The sequence below is a fragment of the Vulpes lagopus genome, chromosome 2 (assembly GCF_018345385.1).
Source record: "Vulpes lagopus strain Blue_001 chromosome 2, ASM1834538v1, whole genome shotgun sequence".
NCBI classification, from domain to species: Eukaryota; Metazoa; Chordata; class Mammalia; order Carnivora; family Canidae; genus Vulpes; species Vulpes lagopus.
The window spans coordinates 119147660-119167239 of NC_054825.1; the positions used below are offsets into that span (position 1 = coordinate 119147660).

At 36.0% G+C, this 19580-nt stretch overlaps 1 protein-coding gene across 8 annotated transcripts in view; it reads left to right on the forward strand.

Moving 5' to 3' along the window:
* The window catches only part of PKIB (cAMP-dependent protein kinase inhibitor beta), a 196969-nt gene that overhangs the window by 25720 nt on the left and 151669 nt on the right, over positions 1-19580 (forward strand). Inside the window, exon 3 of one of the 8 annotated variants that reach the window (XM_041741897.1) lies at positions 7208-7280. The exons of the other annotated variants lie outside the window; for them this stretch is intronic. The gene's annotated coding sequence lies outside the window, so the exon portion shown is untranslated. The remainder of the gene's footprint in view (positions 1-7207; positions 7281-19580) is intronic. 8 annotated transcript variants of the gene reach the window in all.

Here is a 19580-nt window from a genome sequence, read left to right on the forward strand (position 1 = left end):
CCAGGAAGAAGACTCTGAGATGAAGTTTAGCATGAAGATGCATATTAAGTAGTGTTCTTGGGATTCATAGCTGCAGCAGGGGTGAGAAAGAAACAGGAATGGGCAGAGGGAGAGGTTGTACTGTGATGCAGGCCTGCTTGTAGCCTCAACTGATTCATAGGGAAGCTCTGGAGCCAGAATGACACTTTAGAGTTAAGGTGGGCCTTCATGCCCTGACATCAATCCATTGTTGATGTAGGCCGTGAGAAGGGTATGGTGGCCTTGGGCAAGAGAGCACTTTCCCAAGCTGGTGCAACAAGTCCTTTCTTGAAAACGAATCATGCAACTACGTCATGACCTTCTGGACTGTAGTTTTCATCTGATTTAAATTCTGCTCATGATCCAGAAATGTAAAGAATCACTGAATTATTGGGCAAATTCATGATATCTCTACCTTGATTGTTTTAATCTAGAAAACTAAAGTTAATCTAGAAAGCTTTGAGCTGAATTTCTGAAACTATTTGGTAAAAATAAATTTTGCGGTTTTCCAGTTGGCAAATTTCCTTTAGTTATATGTGATATCTGTCATCTTATTACTTTACTAAAAGCAAAGACCCACTATGTATTGGTTTATTTCTGAAGCTTGGAGGTTTTATTCTGAGGCTTTAAGCCATCTGTACCCAGTGCCTGTGAGAGTATTGCCTAGAACCAAGAGGGGGCAGCAGAGGGCCATCGGCGCAGTGAGCTCCTGGTGCAGGAACTTAAGCACCGAGAAGGCTACTTATTGTAGCATGGTCTTGAGGATCTAGCTAGAGTGTTCTACCAATGCCAAATACAGAAAGTAGTACTTGGGTTTAAGAAGAATTATAAGTTTATAAGCATACTGGGAGAATCACCAGTTGTTCATGTGTAGTGCTCATGGGACAAAAACTCTCAAAGACGAAAAGCAAACAGAATCCAGGTTATAGGGAAGCCGTGAGCCGTGAGCTTTCTGGGAAGTCTGTGCTTCTTTTAGATTTCTGACCTAGAGCCACCTCTGGACTGTAAATCAGCATTACCGTTGAGCACCCAAGACATAACATAAGACCAAAGATGGCCTCGGTAACTTTTCCAGAAATGTGCTTGTATTACTTTTCCACTCATTCCTGGACTAGAATAAGGGATTTTGGAGACATTCTTTCAAGTAATTTTTTCCCCTGGTGAAAGGTTTTGCTTTTAAAGATCAGACTCCCATTTTCTTTCACTTTCTAGTTTGACTTTCATTATTATTTTTGTTGCTCTAACACTTTATGTTTTATTTTGTTGAAGTGCTCGTTTTTTTCCTGTATTAATAATAATTAATATATTAAAAAGTTATGTTTGCCTACATACATACAGCTTTGCCATATCTTACACATTTTAATGGAGTTCTTATTTTTTAAAAATTCTCTCAAAATTTTTACTGGTAGCTTTGGTTCTCTTTTAAGCCTAGCAATTTTTTAAGGATATATTTTCCATTTTCTGCATGGGATAAGACTTTTGGTTTTAGTTATTGTCATTAAGTTACCTTTTTATTACACTGTAGTCAGAGAATATGGTTTTTATCATTTCTACGGTAGCAAAATTGAAGTTTTGTGTCCCAGGAGTTGATTTACTTTTTGTTTTATGCATTCTTAAAAAGGACATATTTCCTATGACAAGTTATCTATTTGTTTATCTAATCCCAACCTCATTAATTAGATTCTCCAAAATTTTCTGAGTTAAAAAAATCCTTTTAAGCTATCAAAACATGAGAAGTATTAAAATCTTCTATGGAAAATCATGGGGGTATTTTTCTCAATTTCTTCACATTTCCAGTAGACTTTATGTATGCTTTGTTGCTGTGCTTTTTAGCACCTAAATGTTCATTATTCTGTAACTTTGATATTGGTGGTGTCTCATAGAGTATCTTTAGCCTGAAGTTCTGCTTTGTCTTTTTGTTTTTTTTTTTAATTTTTTAAAATTTATTTATGATAGTCAGAGAGAGAGAGAGAGAGAGAGAGGCAGAGACACAGGCAGAGGGAGAAGCAGGCTCCACGCACCGGGAGCCCGACGTGGGATTCGATCCCGGGTCCCCAGGATCACGCCCTGGGCCAAAGGCAGGCGCCAGACTGCTGCGCCACCCAGGGATCCCTGCTTTGTCTTTTTGTATGAGACCAAGAAATCCAAGGAGTTTTCTAAAATGCTTTTCTCCATCAGGATCCAAAAGTTACGGGCTCATCCTTTTTCTGAGATTCAGTTTATGTTTCCTTTCTTTTGTCCTTCAGAATCTTTTCGTGGGCCTTAAACACTCTAGCATTTAAGTGCTCTAGCCAGTCTAATATTTGCCGACTTGACTTTGACCTTCCTGCCTGTACCCTTTACTCCAGGGATATAAAATTCTTTTCTTGGATCCATAGCCAGGTGGCAGGTTATTCCCACTAATCCTGTTCTCACAGTCATTGATCTACTATGGCTCTGCTGGAAAGAAAGATCTTTCCCATCCCTACTGTTTGCTTTATTGCTTGCTTTTAATCTTTAGTTATTTTCTTAAGTTGTCCTTTAGAGTCATGAAGCATATGTTCATGTTAATAGAGAAGGAAATAAGAAAAATCTGTTAGTAATTCAATATCAGTTACTAAATCTAACTGCACACAGGCATTGGGTTTTCTTGTTTGAAAAATTGGTTTGTTAGTTCACCCTGAGTCCAAACACTCAAAATTCAGAGAACTGGAAAAGAATGCTATAGCATTAAAAAAACATTCATGTAGCTTAGGAATATTGATTAAGAAAAGCCTTTCTGCCATTTTGTCACCCTTGTGACACCTTTGTCACTAGCTTTGTCATCCTTAATCAAGCCTATATGACTTCTCCGGATTTTTTAAAAACAGTAACTAGACTAGTGGTGCCAGAAGGATCTTCCTTCCTGCAGGTACTTGGAAATATTTGGATTTATTTTAATTGTCACAATAACTAAAGAGTGCTACAGGGTAGGGGCCAGAATATTAGTTATCCTTTAATTCATGGAATATTGTTGTACTCTAGAGAATTGTCCCAACCAAAATGTCAATGATGCTTCCCTTGGGAAACATTGGCAGATGATTGCTAAACTTCACTAAGCTTTTTTAATGTGTTTTGATTCTTTCAGTTTGAAAACATGTATTGAAAGGGAATCGTAAAAAAATTACCTGTAAAATAAATCTTACTTCTGTTTTCATTTCAAGAAAATACTTAATACAGAAAATAATACTGTTAGCATTTCATATTGTTCTTCAATGTCCTATGATTCTTGGACTATTAGTTGATAATTGCTGGCAAAATGTATTGAAAATATCTGCATTACCTGCACATTCAGTTTTTTAAAAAATAAACTTAAAAGTTTTTAGAATAGTTTTAGATTCATCAAAGAGTTGCAAAGATAATGCAGGAAGTTTATATATACCCTGCACCCAGTTTTTAAAGTTTTTTGAAAACTTTTAGTCAGGGTGGTTTTGGTGAGACTGGGTAAGTGGGATGAAACAGTACAGCTAAGAGAATGAGACTTAGCCCTGCACCACAGAAATAAGACTACACAAAACTAATCCTTTCAACTATGCTTCTATACATAAATCAGTTTTACAATGTATTTTTTGAGACAGTGCCCAGATTGACCAATGATAGAGAAAGCTCTTACTTTAATAACCCACTCAATGAGATTAGGAATAATTGAAGAAAATTCCTCAACCATCTTTGAATTTCTAGGCAGCAGAGGCTATGTCATGTTCATTTTTAATATTCACTACCCGAGACCTACTAGATGTTCAATAAATATTAATGAAAATTATAATAATAAGGAAGGGATTATAATCTTTTTGTCTCTCTATTTTAGCTTTTTTCTGTAAATTTTTTCTGTAAATTTTTGTTTGCAGTAATTTACATAGTTAACACAAGAAATAACTTTGAGTCTTTACCACATTGCTAGGTGTAAACCTTTACACTCGGTAGCTGGGAGTTCACACACAAGAATGCTATATATGAGATTGTCTCTAGAATTATTCTGGTTGCTACAGAGAATTAAGAATTTACCCCATATTACATGCATGGATTCTTAGATATGGCCAATTTCTATAAAATAAGTAGATACTATATTTTTTTAGATATGGGGAAATTTATTTGCTATGAGATAGGTACCAAAAATATTTTCTTTATGTACTAAATAAAGAAAATTCCAGACTGTTTGGAGATGAATCCTTCAGCTCATAAATTATGTAGATCTTGGTTCCTTTTCTGTCAAAGATCACTTTTCAGTAATTTTTCATAGCTAATTACATGTTTTCTTTGAAAGAATCAAGCAGGGGTAGTGAGTCTCTGAAATTTTCACATAGCAACTCTTGTAGAGATTTAAAAGTCACAGAGGAAGTAAAAATTATGCCTCATAAGAGGCTTATGTATTCTTTGTAAGTTTAGCCAAATGCTACTATTATTATGGATAGTTGGTGTTTGATGTTAATAATTTATATAAATGTTTCTGTTTCTTAAAACCCAATTCAAATTGGCTTAAGGAAATAAGGGAATTTATCTTAGTACTTCAAGATGACTGGATCCAGGGATTTAAATAAAGCCTTCGGGATTTTCTCTTTTCCCGTCACTTTTATGTTTGTAGCTTCATTCTCTTCTACTACCATAAGCTTTCTTCAAAAGGGTACATGTCAGTACCCCAAAAGAAAGAGAGGACTAGTTTATTTGGGGATGTTACAAGGCAGATTGAATACCTGCCTATAGTCTTGCTCATTCCTCTCATATTTCCTATAGTAGAGCCTTAGACAACCATGGTTGGCTAGGCCTTGGTCACGTACCCACATCTTAGGTCATGAAGATGAGGCACTGTGACACTTTTTAGCAGTCCATTTTCCAGACTAGGGTCGAGGAAGGACAGTTTTCCAAAGAAAATAGGGCCTGCAATACAAAACAAATATAGAAGAGAGGAAAATAATACGAAAAGACTGGGATTCCCAAGTGGCTCAGTCAATTGAGCATTGGACTCTTGGTTTCCTCTCAGGCCATTATCTCATAGGATTGTTCTGAGCTCCCTGCTCAGTGGAGAGTCTGCTACCTTTCCCTCTACACCCACCTGTCCCCACCACCCACTGCTCGTACATGCTTGCTCTCTCCCTCTCAAATAATTAAATAAATATTAAAAAAAAAAAGAATATGGAAAGACCAAAGCAAATCCAAAAAGTTTTCTATTTAGCCAAACAGCCAACTACATTATAGTTTTTAATAACAATAATGAGTTGATTCCAATGCCTTTTATGACAGTTAATATTTAAATATTTTCTAGGGGTTGAAATATCTATTTCAACTGTTCATTTTCTTTGGAAAGATGCCAGTGTGGGATATATTTAAAAGCATTTTTTCATTCCTAATTCAGTGGGCTAGGCCTACATTTATTGTCTTTTGTGGTAGATCTTGCAGCAATGAGTAATTAGTTTCTTTTCTGAGGTCAGTGAGGGTCATATCTTTTGGTCTTGGGTATCCTGGCTTTAGGAATCTTTAATAATTTGGATAATTCCTTATTTAAAAATCGTTACCATCTATTAAATGAATTTTCCTTTTGATAAAATAATTCATTTAACTATAAAGTTCACCTAGTCTTGTGGTATGAGCCTTGACAACTTGGAATACATATGAATCTAATGAAGCATTATTTTATCTACTATGGCTTAAAAGGTGTTCAAGCCATTAAGTGATCAGTGTCCAGTGGTTGAATACAGTTGCTCAAATATTAGTGCCCTTCATTTAAGATTCCTTGAAAGTTGATGTTAGTCTCTTTGAATGCATTTTCTAATTTTAGTTTGTTTGAGACACATGGATGCACAGAGAGAGTTATTTCCGATAGCTTGAAAAATGATTTTAGCACAATTCCAACAAATTGTACTACGGATGAACATAGGGGAAGAGAAGGAAAAATAAAATAAGATGAAATAGAGAGGGAGGCAAATCATAGGAGACTCTTAACTATAGGAAACAAACTGAGGGTTATTAGAAGGAAACTGAGCGGGATGATGGGGTAATTGGGTGATGGGCATTAAGGAGGGCATTTGAAGTAATGATATTCAACTGATAAATCACTAACTTGTACCTCTGAAACTAATAATAGAGTATATGTTAATTAAATTGAATTTAAATTTAAAAAATTTAAAAACTAAATATTTGCTTTGTCATATAATATTTTTTACATCTCTTGTATCTTGGTATAGACATAATTATATATTTTATCCACTGAAGGACATTTTACAAAAAGATAGTAAATAAAATGTGTTGGTTTAGAAATAATGTAAAGATTTGCATTGCAGACACTTTTTAGGGCATGTCTTAGCCTCTTTAAAATTATATCTTTACTTCAAACAATATGAGATACATTTTATTTGTGCATTTTTGAGATATAGGAAAGCATCAATGCCTTAAAATAATCAGATTAGAGTCTTCCTGAAATACTCTTTTCCTTTGGGATATGTTAGTCCCTAGTCCTCTTACATTCTCCAACCACTCTTCTTAGTGGAATTTTCTTTTTCTTTTCATTCCTTAAGTGTTCTCATGTTTCTCTCCTTGTCCTCTTGTCATTTTTCCATCAGAGATTGGAAACTAGTGACTCCTTAGGCCAAATCTACCTAAACATAGTTAATTATAATAGAAAGCTTCTGCACAGCAAAGGAAACAATCAGCAAAACTTGAAGACAACCTACTAAATGGAAGAAGATATTTGCAAATGACATATCTGATAATGAAGGTATTTGCAAATGACATATCTGATGACATATTTACCATCCAAATATAGAAAGAACCTATACAACTCAACAACCCCCCCCCCAAATAATCCAGTGAAAAAGTGGACAGAAGATATGAACAGACATTTGTACAAGAAGACACAGCTGACCAGCAGATACTTGGAAAGATGTACAACATCATTCATCATCAAGGAAATTCAAATCAAAACCACAATGAGATATTACTTCACATGGGTCAGAATGGCTAAATCAACAACACAAGAAACAATGTGTTGGCAAGGATGTGGAGAAAAAGCAATCCTCTTGCACTGTTGGTGGGAATGCAAACTGGTGCAGCCTCTGTGGAAGATAGTATGGAGTTAAAAAGTTAAAAATAGAACTACCCTATGACCAAGTAATCACAGTATCCCCAAAATACAAAAACACTAATTAAAAGGGATACATGTACCTCTCTTTTTTTACAGCATTACTTATAATAGCCAAATAATGGAAGAAGCCCAAGCATCCCATGGATAGATGAAGGATAAACAGCATATGGTATGTACAAAATGGAATATTATGCAGCCATAGAAAATGAAATATTGCCATTTTTAACAACATGAATGGAGCTAGAGAATATAATGTAATGCTAAGCAAAATAAGCCTGTCAGAGAAAAACAAATACCATATGATTTCACTTATGTGTGGAAACAAATGAATGAATAAAAAGAGAGACAAACCAAGAAACATACTTTTTTTTTTTTTTAAGATTTATTTATTTATTTATTTATTTATTTATTTATTTATTTATTTATTTAGAGAGGCAGAGACACAGGCAGAGGGAAAAGCAGGCTCCATGCAGGAAGCCCGACGTAGGACTGGATCCCGGGTCTCCAGGATCACACCCTGGGCTGCAGGTGGCACTAAACCACTGCACCACTGGGGCTGCCCTAAGAAACATACTCTTAACTCCAGAGAACAAACTAATGATTACCAGAATGGGTGAAATAGGTGACAGGGATTAACGAGTACACTTATCATTGATGAGCACTGAGTGATGTGTAGAGTTGTTGCATTACTATATTATACACCTGAAATTAATATGACACTATGTTAACTATATTGGAATTAAAATAAAAAAATAAAATCTTAAAAAAATAATAAAATTTAAAAATTAATAAAAATAGTAATAATAACAATAATAATTTGACCTTTGAAATATTTTGAAATAAATGTACCCAATTTAAAAATTGGGGGATTACACATAAAATCTGTTTTCAGCTTTTCCTGGAAAACTGGACTGTCTGGACAACCTTAACTAGTATTTCCACCTGGTGATAGTTAGCTGGAGCTGTGTGCCGGCTGCCCATTTGGACAAAACAGGCACTCTCTCTTCCACTGACCACTGCTTTTGATATTGCTAGCACTCTGACTCTAAGCTTTGCTTGTTGCTTTTCACATGTGGACTGTTATTTTTCTTATAATAATAGAGAAACATTTATTGATTTCTATATTTCCATAAAAAATTGGAAAATGAAAGACCAAGAGAGCTTTGTGCTTTAAGGAAAGTTGGAAGAATGCAAATATTAATGTCCAAACAGCAAGTCCACTCTCTTATCTCTGAAAAATTTCATTTACTTCCATAAGCTTGCAGCTACCATTTTTAATATAAATGACTCTAAACTATATATCTCCTATTCGGAGTTTTTACCTCAACTTTTGACCCATATTTTCCACTGCTTGTTCAGCATCTGTGCTTGAATGTCTTACAGATATTTTAAGCATAACATGTCTTACATGAACACATCATCTAGCTCCTCAAATTCACTCTTCCACCTGTGATCTGTTGTGGCAGAGTGTATTATTGTTTCCAATTATTCATTCTCCTCCTCTCTCTCAGAGAATAATATACTTCCCTCAGCTGCCACGTGCTTATAATGTTTTCCTTGGAAAGAATGTACTTTCCCACATCATTGAGACTAGGCTCAGCCATATGACTTTCCAGCCAGTGATATGTGAGCCAAAGTGATAGTAACCTGTAAGAGCAGAAGCGTTTGCAATATGTGGTTTCACCAACTCTTAACTCTATATATTGAGAAAAATAAATCAGGTGGTATTCTCCTTCCACCTGGATGCTGGAGTGAAAGTAAAAAACAATTAAACTGCTGGATAAAATATTTCAAAAATGAAATTTGTAAGTAGGGAAAGTGATGGAATCCTCCAAGACCAGAAATAATAGAACATTATGAGTCTCTTTCTAGGTCAGTGTTAAAGTCAGCATTTGTACTGAGGTCTTATGTTGCTCTACCTAGCATTTCTATTTTATTTTAATGAGTAGTTTATTAAAGTCAGAAACACTTGGTCTTATAATTTGAGAGATTCAAGTGAGACACAGAGACAAATCCAGGTATCCCAAAGGGAACATGTTAAGGGGATGAGCTATCTTATCCAGGATATAGAAGTAATATGGACGCTTGCCTTCCTTGGTCTTAGCTGTAGGTAAAAGAAAAAAAAAGGTAAAAAGGAAAAAAAAAAGGAAAAAATTCCCTTAGGAATTCTCAACAAGCATTTTATGTACTTTGGGGCCAGAATCATATACCCCATAAGCTTGGAAAAACCCAGGCCACTAATTTATGTGAAAATGGCCCTGGACTAGTAGTACACACAGGTTCCTGGTATTTTAGCAAACTCAAATCCTCTATGGACGTATATTCTTTAAACTCAGGTCTCAAAGAAGTCCCACTGATAAAGTTCCATAAAACCTTAAGGAGATAATAAAAAATATTTAAAACACTCTTGGAAGAACAAGCTACCATTAGTGAAATGCAGCAAAACAATACAATGAAGAGTCAGGTTCACAAAGCTGGCATACACATGGATGTTTAAAGCTACAATAAAAGTGCTTAATATATTTAATTGATTTAAAGAAGACATTTTCAGGGGTCTTACCTATCTTCTTCTGTGGATACCAAAATAAGAAATCCTTCTTTAGAGAGTAGTTTTATTCAGGCTTTGTATCACATTTATTCTATACTTCTGTGACTGAGGTCTTTGCAAGAATAATGGTATGCAGCTGTATCCTCGTTCACATACATCTGGCTTGTAGCAAGAGTCAGGTTGACTGAAGTTGAAAGATATAGAATATTTAGAATCTGGTAGGACTTAAAAGTATCAGAAAGCAGGTGAAGAAGTTCCAGCCCATAAGGCACTATTGAAACATGTATTGAGAATGGGAGTAGCCAGGGAATGAAATTAGGGAGAGGAGACAGGGATTAGTGGAAGACTGAGAGATTCCCACTGATTATTGGAACAGGGGAAGACTCCTTCCCAGTCTGTCCTTTAGGTTCTTCCAGGGACATCTGAAAGATGTGCCTGTTAAGGAATGGGGATGAATAGATACCTGATTCTAATTTCCATCCTAGCTTACTCTATGCTTATATCCTGTTCCCACCCAGGGTCCAGAATGATACAGGTACCCTGGCCACATGGATCAATCTGAATATTTATTTGGTAGGTTTTGTCTTAGAATCTCAGAATTTTTAGAAGTAAAAAAGTCTTTATAAATAATTCCAATCACTCAAAAGTTTTGCTTTTTGTTGTTTTGGTTGACTTTCTATTGAAAATATATATATACAGAAAAGCACACAAGTACACACTTCTTAGAATTTTCAAAGAATGAGCACATCCTAATGATCATCCAAATTAAGTTAGAATATTTCTAGGACCCCAGAAACTTCCCTAAAGCTCAGTCTCGGGCATTGGTCAACGCCAAAAGTAACCACTGCTCTGACTTTCATTAGAGAAAAAGTTTTAAAATATTTTTCTTTTTTGACAGTTCTAGTAAATGCCCAAATATTAAACAAACATTCACTAAACATATACACTGAGCAAAAAGGATTTTTTTTAAAGATTTTATTTATTTATTCATGATAGAGAGAGAGAGAGAGAGAGCCAGAGACACAAGCAGGCTCCATGCAGGGAGCCCGATGTGGGACTCAATCCCTGGTCTCCAGGATCGCGCCCTGGGCCAAAGGCAGGCGCCAAACTGCTGCGCCACCCAGGGATCCCAACAAGGATTTTAAAAAGAATAAAATATCAACTTTGCCCCCTAAAAAAGGAGTTGGCCAACTTTTTATATAAAGGGCCAAACAGTAAATATTTTTGACTTTGCTGGATAACATGTCTGTCACAACTACTCAGCTCTTCTGTTGTGCAAAAATAACCATAAGAAATGAATGAGCATGATTGTATTCCAATAAAACTTCATGGATCTGGAAATATATATATATGGAAATACATAATCTTCACATCATAAAATATTCTTCTTTTGAATGTTTTTCCCCAACCATTAAAAAATATGAAAACCATTCTTAGCTTGTTGGCTGTATGAAAACAGGCAGGCAGAAACCAGGATTTGACAAGTGGGCCTAGGTTACCAAATCTGCTTTAAGAGTTCACAATCTTGAAGGAGATAGAAGAAAATAAACAAATACTCTCTTTTTTTTAAAATACAGTACTTCAAGTCTTTTTAGAGAGGAACTAACTGCTCACATATGTTCAGGGAGATTTCACAGGAGAAATTGAGGGAGTAAGGCTCTGCTTTAATTAGAGGTTGTGAGGACATCTCTGGGGAGGAACCATTTGAAGCTGAGAACTAATGGTTGACACAGAGCAGCAGTTGGAGAACTGCAGGCCGTGTCTTCCAAGGAGAAGGAAGCAACATTTCTTATACCAACCCCAGATGGAAGCAGGAGATAGCGCACCAGCATGGCTTTTAAGGTCGACCATAGCCCGGATATGACACGCTAATCTCTGCTCCCCACCCTTGTGCTGAACTGTTTGCATTTTCCACATTTATCATGCAGTTTCCTACCTTTCAGAGATTTTCCCTGCAATGCCATCACTACCAAAGCAAATTAATATTCCCAGTGAGGTCATATTCCTCCATGGTGACCGAGGTCAGGCATCAATTCCCAGACACCTTTCCTAAACGTGAGGCGGGTCCAGGTGCCTCTTAGTTTGCTTCCCTGGCACTCTACTCATTCTTTATCATGGCACTTGTTACAGTACATTGAAATGGTCTCTGTATGGGTCAGTTTCTTCAAGCTCCTAAAGGAAATAAATGAGTGTTATCTTTTTGGTAGTCATCATGACTCTGACACTTAGAATAGTTGGTGCCCACTAAGTCTTTATGATTCTTTACATGTTTGATAAACTGATTGAAGAAGAAACTGGATTACAAAGATGGCTTTGTGGTTTTCTGATGATCTGACTTGATATAGGAATTTACTACAAAAAAATCATTAATGCCTCTCCTTATAGAAGAGTGCTCCTGAATATCAACAGACTCCATTCACCCACAGGCCTATTCTGCAGACAGTTTGAAATTCAGATCCTTAGCATATATCTAAGTGCAAACGTGGTTTTCTCATCTGTTTTTTCCTCCTGCGTTGATGCTGGTTTCCTTCTCTAATAGAACTGATTGTTTCTTCTCTGACTCTCTTTGTAGATCTACTACTTCCTCTGTTGCTTTCTCAGCATAATCTGTCCTTTATATTCAAACGGTTCTGAGTTCATGAGGAAAGCCTCTGTCAAAATCTTCCTACCAAAATACTGAACATGGTCATTTCCGCAGGAGGAAGCAGACAGGACCCCTTCACTGCCATGGCTACTATCTACTGTCATGCATTTATCTTTAAGGATTTCTTCATTAAGGGTCTATGCAATGTTGCTGTGTACAGTTTTACAAGTGAATAATAATAACATAAGCTCTCCCATCAGAGTTCTTTCCCATGAATTCCATATTAAGTTTCAAAACATCTCTCAGTCAATTCTTTGTTAGAAAGCTGATGCATTGTAAGCACAAGTTTCTCCTCCCTTCCTTGTTTGAATCTGAAATAAATTTATCTCTGACCCCAGACACAGGACTCAGTTTTTCTTACCATCATCTTTTGCCTTCAAGGAAGCATTATTGGAGGTATACACATTGTTGTACAAAATAGGAATTCATTTTTATTGTGGTAAAAATATAATAAATATAATACAGTAGCGGTAAGTACATTTATGTTGTAGATCAGATCTCCAGAACTTTTTCATCTTGCAAATTTGAAATTTTTTACCCATTTTTTTTAAAAAAAGAATTTATTCATTTATTCATCAGAGACACACAGAGAGAGAAGCAGAGACATAGGCAGAGGAAGAAGCAGGTTCCCCGTGAGGAGCCCGATGTGAGACTCGATCCCAAAACTCCAGGGTCACGCCCTGAGCCAAAGGCAGACACTCAACCACTGAGGCACCCAGGTGTCCTGAAAGTTTATACCCATTAAAAAGCAACTCCCCTTTCCTCTTCCTTCCAGCACTGGTAATGATCATTCTACTTTCTGTTTCTATTTTGTGTAATGTAGGTACCTCATATAAATGGAATCATGCAGGATTTGTCTTTTTGTGACTGGCTTATTTCACTTAGCATAAAACCTTCAAGGTTCATCCATGTTGTACCAAGTGACACAATTTCCTTCCCTTTTTGGGTTGAATAACATTCCACTGTATGTACATACCATATTCCACCCCCACAACCCCACTTATCCATTGATGGGCATTTGGATTGCGATTATGAGTAGTGGCTGCTTTGAGCGCTGAGTGCGCAAATATCTCTTTGAGACCCTACTTTTAGTTCTTTGGGAAGTGGGATTGCTGGAGCATATGGTGTTTTTTTTTTTTAATTTTTGAGGAATCTCTATGCTGGTTTCCATAGTGGTCACACAATTTTCCAATTCTACCAACAGTGTACAAGGATCCCAAATTCTCTACATCCTTACCAACACTTGTTATTCTCTGTTTTGTTTTAATAGGTAACCATCTTAATGGATATGAGGTATCTCTCATTGTAGTTTTGATTTGAATTTCCCTAATGATTAGTGATGTTGAGCATCATTTCATGTGTTTATTGACCATTTGTATCTCTTCTTTGCAGAACTATTCATGCCCTATGCCCATTAAAAAATATATATAATATGTAGGGATTCCTGGGTAGTGCAGCGGTTTGGTGCCTGCCTTTGGCCCGGGGCGCGATCCTGGAGACCCGGGATCGAATCCCGCATCGGGCTCCCGGTGCATGGAGCCTGCTTCTCCCTCTGCCTATGTCTCTGCCTCTCTCTCTCTCTCTCTGTGACTACCATAAATAAATTAAAAAAAATTAAAAAAAATATATAATATGTAATATATATGTATATATATATATACATACACAGACACAGCATGCACGTATATGCAAGCGTGGGGAAAGGCAGTGGGAGAGGGAGAGAGAGAATCCTAAGCAGGCTCTACACTGAGCATAGAGCCAAACTCAGTGCTCTATCTCACAACCCTGAGATCATGACCTGAATGGAAACCAAGAGTCCAAGGCTTAACTGTGCCATCCAGGCACCCTTTGTTAAATGTTTGTTTTTTATTGTTGAGTTGGGGAGTTCTTTATATTTTCTGTATATAAACTCTTTATCAGAAAAATGATTTGTGGATATTTTCTCCCATTCCATGGGTTACCTTTTTACTCTCTTGATAGCATTCTTTGCACAGAAGTTTTAAAATTTGATGTAGTCTCATTTGTCTATTTTTGCTTTTGTTGCCTATACTTTTGGTGTCACATCAAATAATTCATCACCAAATCCAATGTCATGAAGTTTTCTTCTCTGTTTTCTCCTAAGAGTTTTATGGTTCCAGCATTTACTTTTGTCGTTTTTTTAAATATTTTATTTCATTTTTAAAAGTTTTTATTTAAATTCTAGTTAGTTAACATACAGTGTAATATTGGTTTCAGGAGTAGACTTTAGTGATTCATCACTTATATATAACTAAAGATTTTATTTTTAAGTAATCTCTACACCCAACATGAGGCTTGAACTCACTACCCTGAGATCAAGAGTTGCATGCTCTACTGACTGAGCCAGCTAGGCGCCCCTTACTTTTAGGGCTTTGATCCATTTTGACCCAATTTTTGTATATGGAGTATGGGAAGGGTGCAACTTCATTTTTTGTCATGTGGATATCCAGCTTTTTCAGCACCATTTGTTGAAAAGACTACTTTTAACCCAGTCTTGACATCATTGTCAAAGATAATTTGACTATATGTGCTAGAGTTTACTTCTTAGTTCTCTATTCTATTTCATTGACCCATCTGTATGTCTTTCCACCAGTACCACACTGTTTTGTTATTGAAGCTTTGTAATAAATTATTTTATTTTATTTTATTTTATTTTATTTTATTTTATTTTATTTTATTTTATTTTATTTTATTTTATACTTGAGAGAGAGAACATGAGAAGAAGGTGGGGCAGAGGGAGAGGGAGAAGTAGGCTCCCTGCTGAGCAGGTATCCCAATGTGGCGCTTGGTGCGGTGCTTAATGCCAGGATCCTGAAGTCATGACCTGGGCTGAAGGCAGACGCTTAACTAACTGAGCCACCCAGGTGCCCCTGTAGTAAGTTTTGAAATAAGTGTGAACCCTACATTTTTTTTTCAAAATTATTTGGCTCATCAGGGTTCCTTGAGATTCTATTTAAAGTTTGAAATAAATCTATTTCTTCAAAAATACCATTGGGATTTTGATAGTGGTTGCATTGAATCTGCTGTTTTGTTCTCTTTCCCTTTCATATCAGCAAAATGGATACAATTAATACTTATGGTTCTAAAGGAAGATTAGTTATATAGAGACTACATGATTCTGGCCAAATTGAATTTTAGAGAGAAAATTTTGGTCAAATTTCTATTATTCAGCATAGCTGCCTCAGTCAATCCAGATTCCAGTCTCCGTCTTCATAGCCAGAGAAACTATCATGCTTTATGTAAGTCCTTTTTCACAAACTGTGGTCTAGAAAAAGTCTCTAGGGAGATAGCAAGGATATTGTAAAGCTAACCTCAATTGTCTCCCTTAAAGGGATCACAGTCTTGTGCTGCTTGTTGGCCAATGTCTGAAGATCATTGTTTCATATATTTTATTCTGTTTTCTAATTGTTTATTGTGGGAGGGCAAGTCCAGTATCAATTCCTCTATGATAGTTAGAAGTAGAAATTCTTATTTAATTTTTAAAATTCCACCATCAATACCGATTTCTGATCTAAATAGTGAATATAAAATAACTAAAGGAACAAAAATAATTTTCTCTATTCTTTCTCATTACTCAGCACTGAAAATACTAATTTTCAGAGCACAAGAGACTTCATGTACTGTTTTATTTGTAGCATTTTCATGCTTGTGTTTTAAAATCCTCGGAAGAACAACAACTATATTTTAAGGTGAGTTTATTTTGAATTTGATTACTCAAGTAACAAGAACAATTTACAGCCAAAAACTAACTCAGGAAAACATTACCTGATCATATTATGATAATGTCTGACTCCTTCTTTTCTCATACGTCTACCACCTTTTCTCTTATTGTTTCTCAATTGATATAACTTGAAGTCTCATCTCAGTCATATTGTATGACCCTCAAACCTTCTAATGCTTGCCTCTTAACCTTCTCTATATATTTATTTGTGTAAACTGGGCTTCTCAATTCTTGTCTCCTCTATCTTCCATTTTCTTTAGCCTCCTCTTATTCTTGTCATATCTTGTGTTTTACAATCTTCCACCCATTCACTTTCTCAATCTTCCAACTCCCAATATATATGAATTTCACCTATGAGCTAATCTAATTCTTTCTGTTTTATTTATATTTTTAAAATTTTATTTATATTTTATTTTTTTTAAAATTTTTTTTCTTTTTTTTAAATTTTTTTATTTATTTATGATAGTCAGAGAGAGAGAGAGAGGCAGAGACACAGGCAGAGGGAGAAGCAGGCTCTATGCACCGGGAGCCTGACGTGGGATTCAATCCCGGGTCTCCAGGATCGCGCCCTGGGCCAAAGGCAGGCGCCAAACCGCTGCGCCACCCAGGGATCCCTATATTTTATTTTATCTATATTTTTTAATTTTAAAAAAAGACTTTTTAAAAAAATTTATTTGACAGAGAGCACAAGCAGGGGGAGCAGGAGGCAGAGGGAGAGGGAGAAGCAGGCTCCCAGCTGAGTAGGGAGCCCTGTGTGGGGCTGAATGCAGAACTGAATGCAGGGCTCAATCTGAGGACTCTAGAATCATGATCTGAGCCAAAGGCAGACACTTGAGCCACCCAGGTGCCCTATATCATAGCCATTTTTAAATTAAAGAAAAGATTCAGAAAGGGTAACTGGCTACTAGAAATACCGAAATTATTTCTGTGTATGTGGGATTAATAGAAAGGAAGGCCAAAAAACAAAACAAAACAAAACAAAACAAAACAAAACAAAACGGAAAAAAGAAAGAAAGAAAGAGAGATCCAGAGTACATTCATTCATATTTTCTCCAGATTAGTGATATTCTCTCCCTTCACATTTCCTTCCCTTCACAATTCCTAAAGGCATTTCCTTTAGTGGCATTGACTTCATCCCATCTGATTTCCAAGGAAATGGTTTGTTTCTGAGAACAGCTGATTTCAGTGACTGTACATTCCAGATCTAAAAGGTTACCTCCTTCAGGGCTTTCATAATTGTTGTGATGCATTTATAATTCAAGTTTTCTCTTAGTGAAAATGGCTGCATCTTTGACTTCAGGGATAATTTATAGAATACTCTAAACAAGTTCCTTTTTCCCCTCTAAATTTGAAGGGCTCAGTCAGACCTCAATTTGTTTTTGTTTTCCTTTGTTTCTTTTTTTCTCAATACATGGCTTGGAATTTTTGGGTATTTTTTAGTCTTGTCATGGAGATCTGTTTTTAGTTAACCTATGTCCGCAAAACCTATTTGGTCTTTGTAAGGTAATATTTTAATTAATTGATTAATTTTTATTTTCAGGGACTTTATAATTTAGGTGAGAGTTTCACTCATAAGACACTCTCTAAGCAGTTTGGTTACAAGTACCAATTTAAAATTTAGGTTTTTAGGGGATCCCTGGGTGCTTAGCGGTTTAGCGCCTGCCTTTGGCCCAGGGCGTGATCCTGGAGTCCCGGGATCGAGTCCCACGTTGGGCTCCTGGCATGGAGCCTGCTTCTCCCTCCTCCTGTGTCTCTGCCTGCCTCTCTCTGTGTCTATCATGAATAAATAAATAAATCTTTTTAAAAAATTAGGTTTTTAAATATTCCTTGTAAATCATCGTTTACTTCTATTTTCTTTCTTCTCTGAAAAGTATTCAAATATGGATTCCTTTTATATAATCATTATTCACTCAAACAATATTTGCTTTTGTTCTATCTTAGTTCTTTGTTAGTAAAGTGTGACGTGTTTGGTCCATTATGTAGTTAATTATTAAAATGACAACTATCAAATTTTGACTCCATGGTTTTTATACTGCTTATTCTTGTTCACTTATCCAGAATGACCTGTATGCTGACCATACTTTGTGTGGTTAAGAAGTCCACAAACCTTTCAAGATGATGCCTTCTTCTTTGTTTTAGTCTCTTTTTAGTTGTTTTTAACTGCTACCTGTTGTTCTGTTCAAGATAGTTGGACTGTGTGGTCATAGGAGAGGCAAACTAGTAAGAGGTTAAGCATATAGGCCTGGGGATTAAAGCACATGTAGGTTCATTACTGGTATCACCCCTCATTACTGGTATCACTTTGAGAAAATTTCTTAACTAGTCTCTAAAGAAATTATCAATAATTTTTTTTTGCAAATCTTAAAAATATTCTGGCCAAATATTCAGATCTGAACATAGCATGCTAAATAAAACCTACACATTTGAAATGTGAAAATAATCTTTTAAAAAATCAGATACTGATTTTTTTTTCCTTTTGAACAAGAAGTGGTCTAGGGCTCTAATCTGGAAGGGGCTTTTGAGATCTGGGCTTGGCTATAGGAATGGAGTATACCAGAAAAGGGAGGGTGCATAGCAGAATTCGGTGGACATATCTCACTCCTTCCTAAATTAAAAAAAAAAAATCTGAATGGACCATCAGCTTTAAAAGGACCAAATAGATAGGTGAATATAAATATAGAGCAGAGACTGGCATCTAGGACAACAGAGTAGTTATTGGGATTAAGTGTGTGGATAAAAGAGATTCCTGAGAGGTTGCCCTGGGGGTCCATAAATAGAGTCAAGAGGTCTTGTTAATGTGTGGTAGAGTCCCAGGAACAGGAGTCTTCTCAGATTAAAGCTCATTTCTCTTTAATGGAAGCATTCTAATTAACACTATAAATATGGGATAGTTTAGGGTCCACTGGAAAGAAGGTCCTCAGCTGCGGGAAGCTGCAAACGGTTTTCTTTTCTTGAGAAAGTCAGTATTTTGAGTGGCCAAGGAAGAAAAGTAGGAGGACAAAACTACCAATAATGTCTGATGACCCCAGTATGTCAAACTTCAGAGCTGTGGTTAACACAAAGATCCCTAAATTGGATACAATACATCCTAAAACCTACACCTTGAGATGGGATCTTATCACCAGATCACTGGCCATGATTTTATCTTCAAAATGATGCATAACATTTCAGAAACACTGGGGGTTTAGAGACTCAGCTTAGTTTGCAACAACCTTTATGCCTCACAACAAAGGAATGTTGAATAATTTCATATTTTAATGCTCTCTAGTTGAAATATTATGTAGCTATTTAACTGTTTTATGATTTTAAAATAACATGGAGACTGTTCATCTTCACTGTCTACTTTCATATACAAATTAAGTGGATATCATGCTTATAGCTATATAAAGATGGCTACAAACAGGAGAAAAGTAAAGGGAGGAATATTTTAAAACATTATCTCTGTATATTTAGATAAAAAAAACTGTGTTCATTTGATTTCTTTTTTCTTTTTCATTTTTTGCTTTACTGTATTCTTCAAATACTAACTGTATTTTTT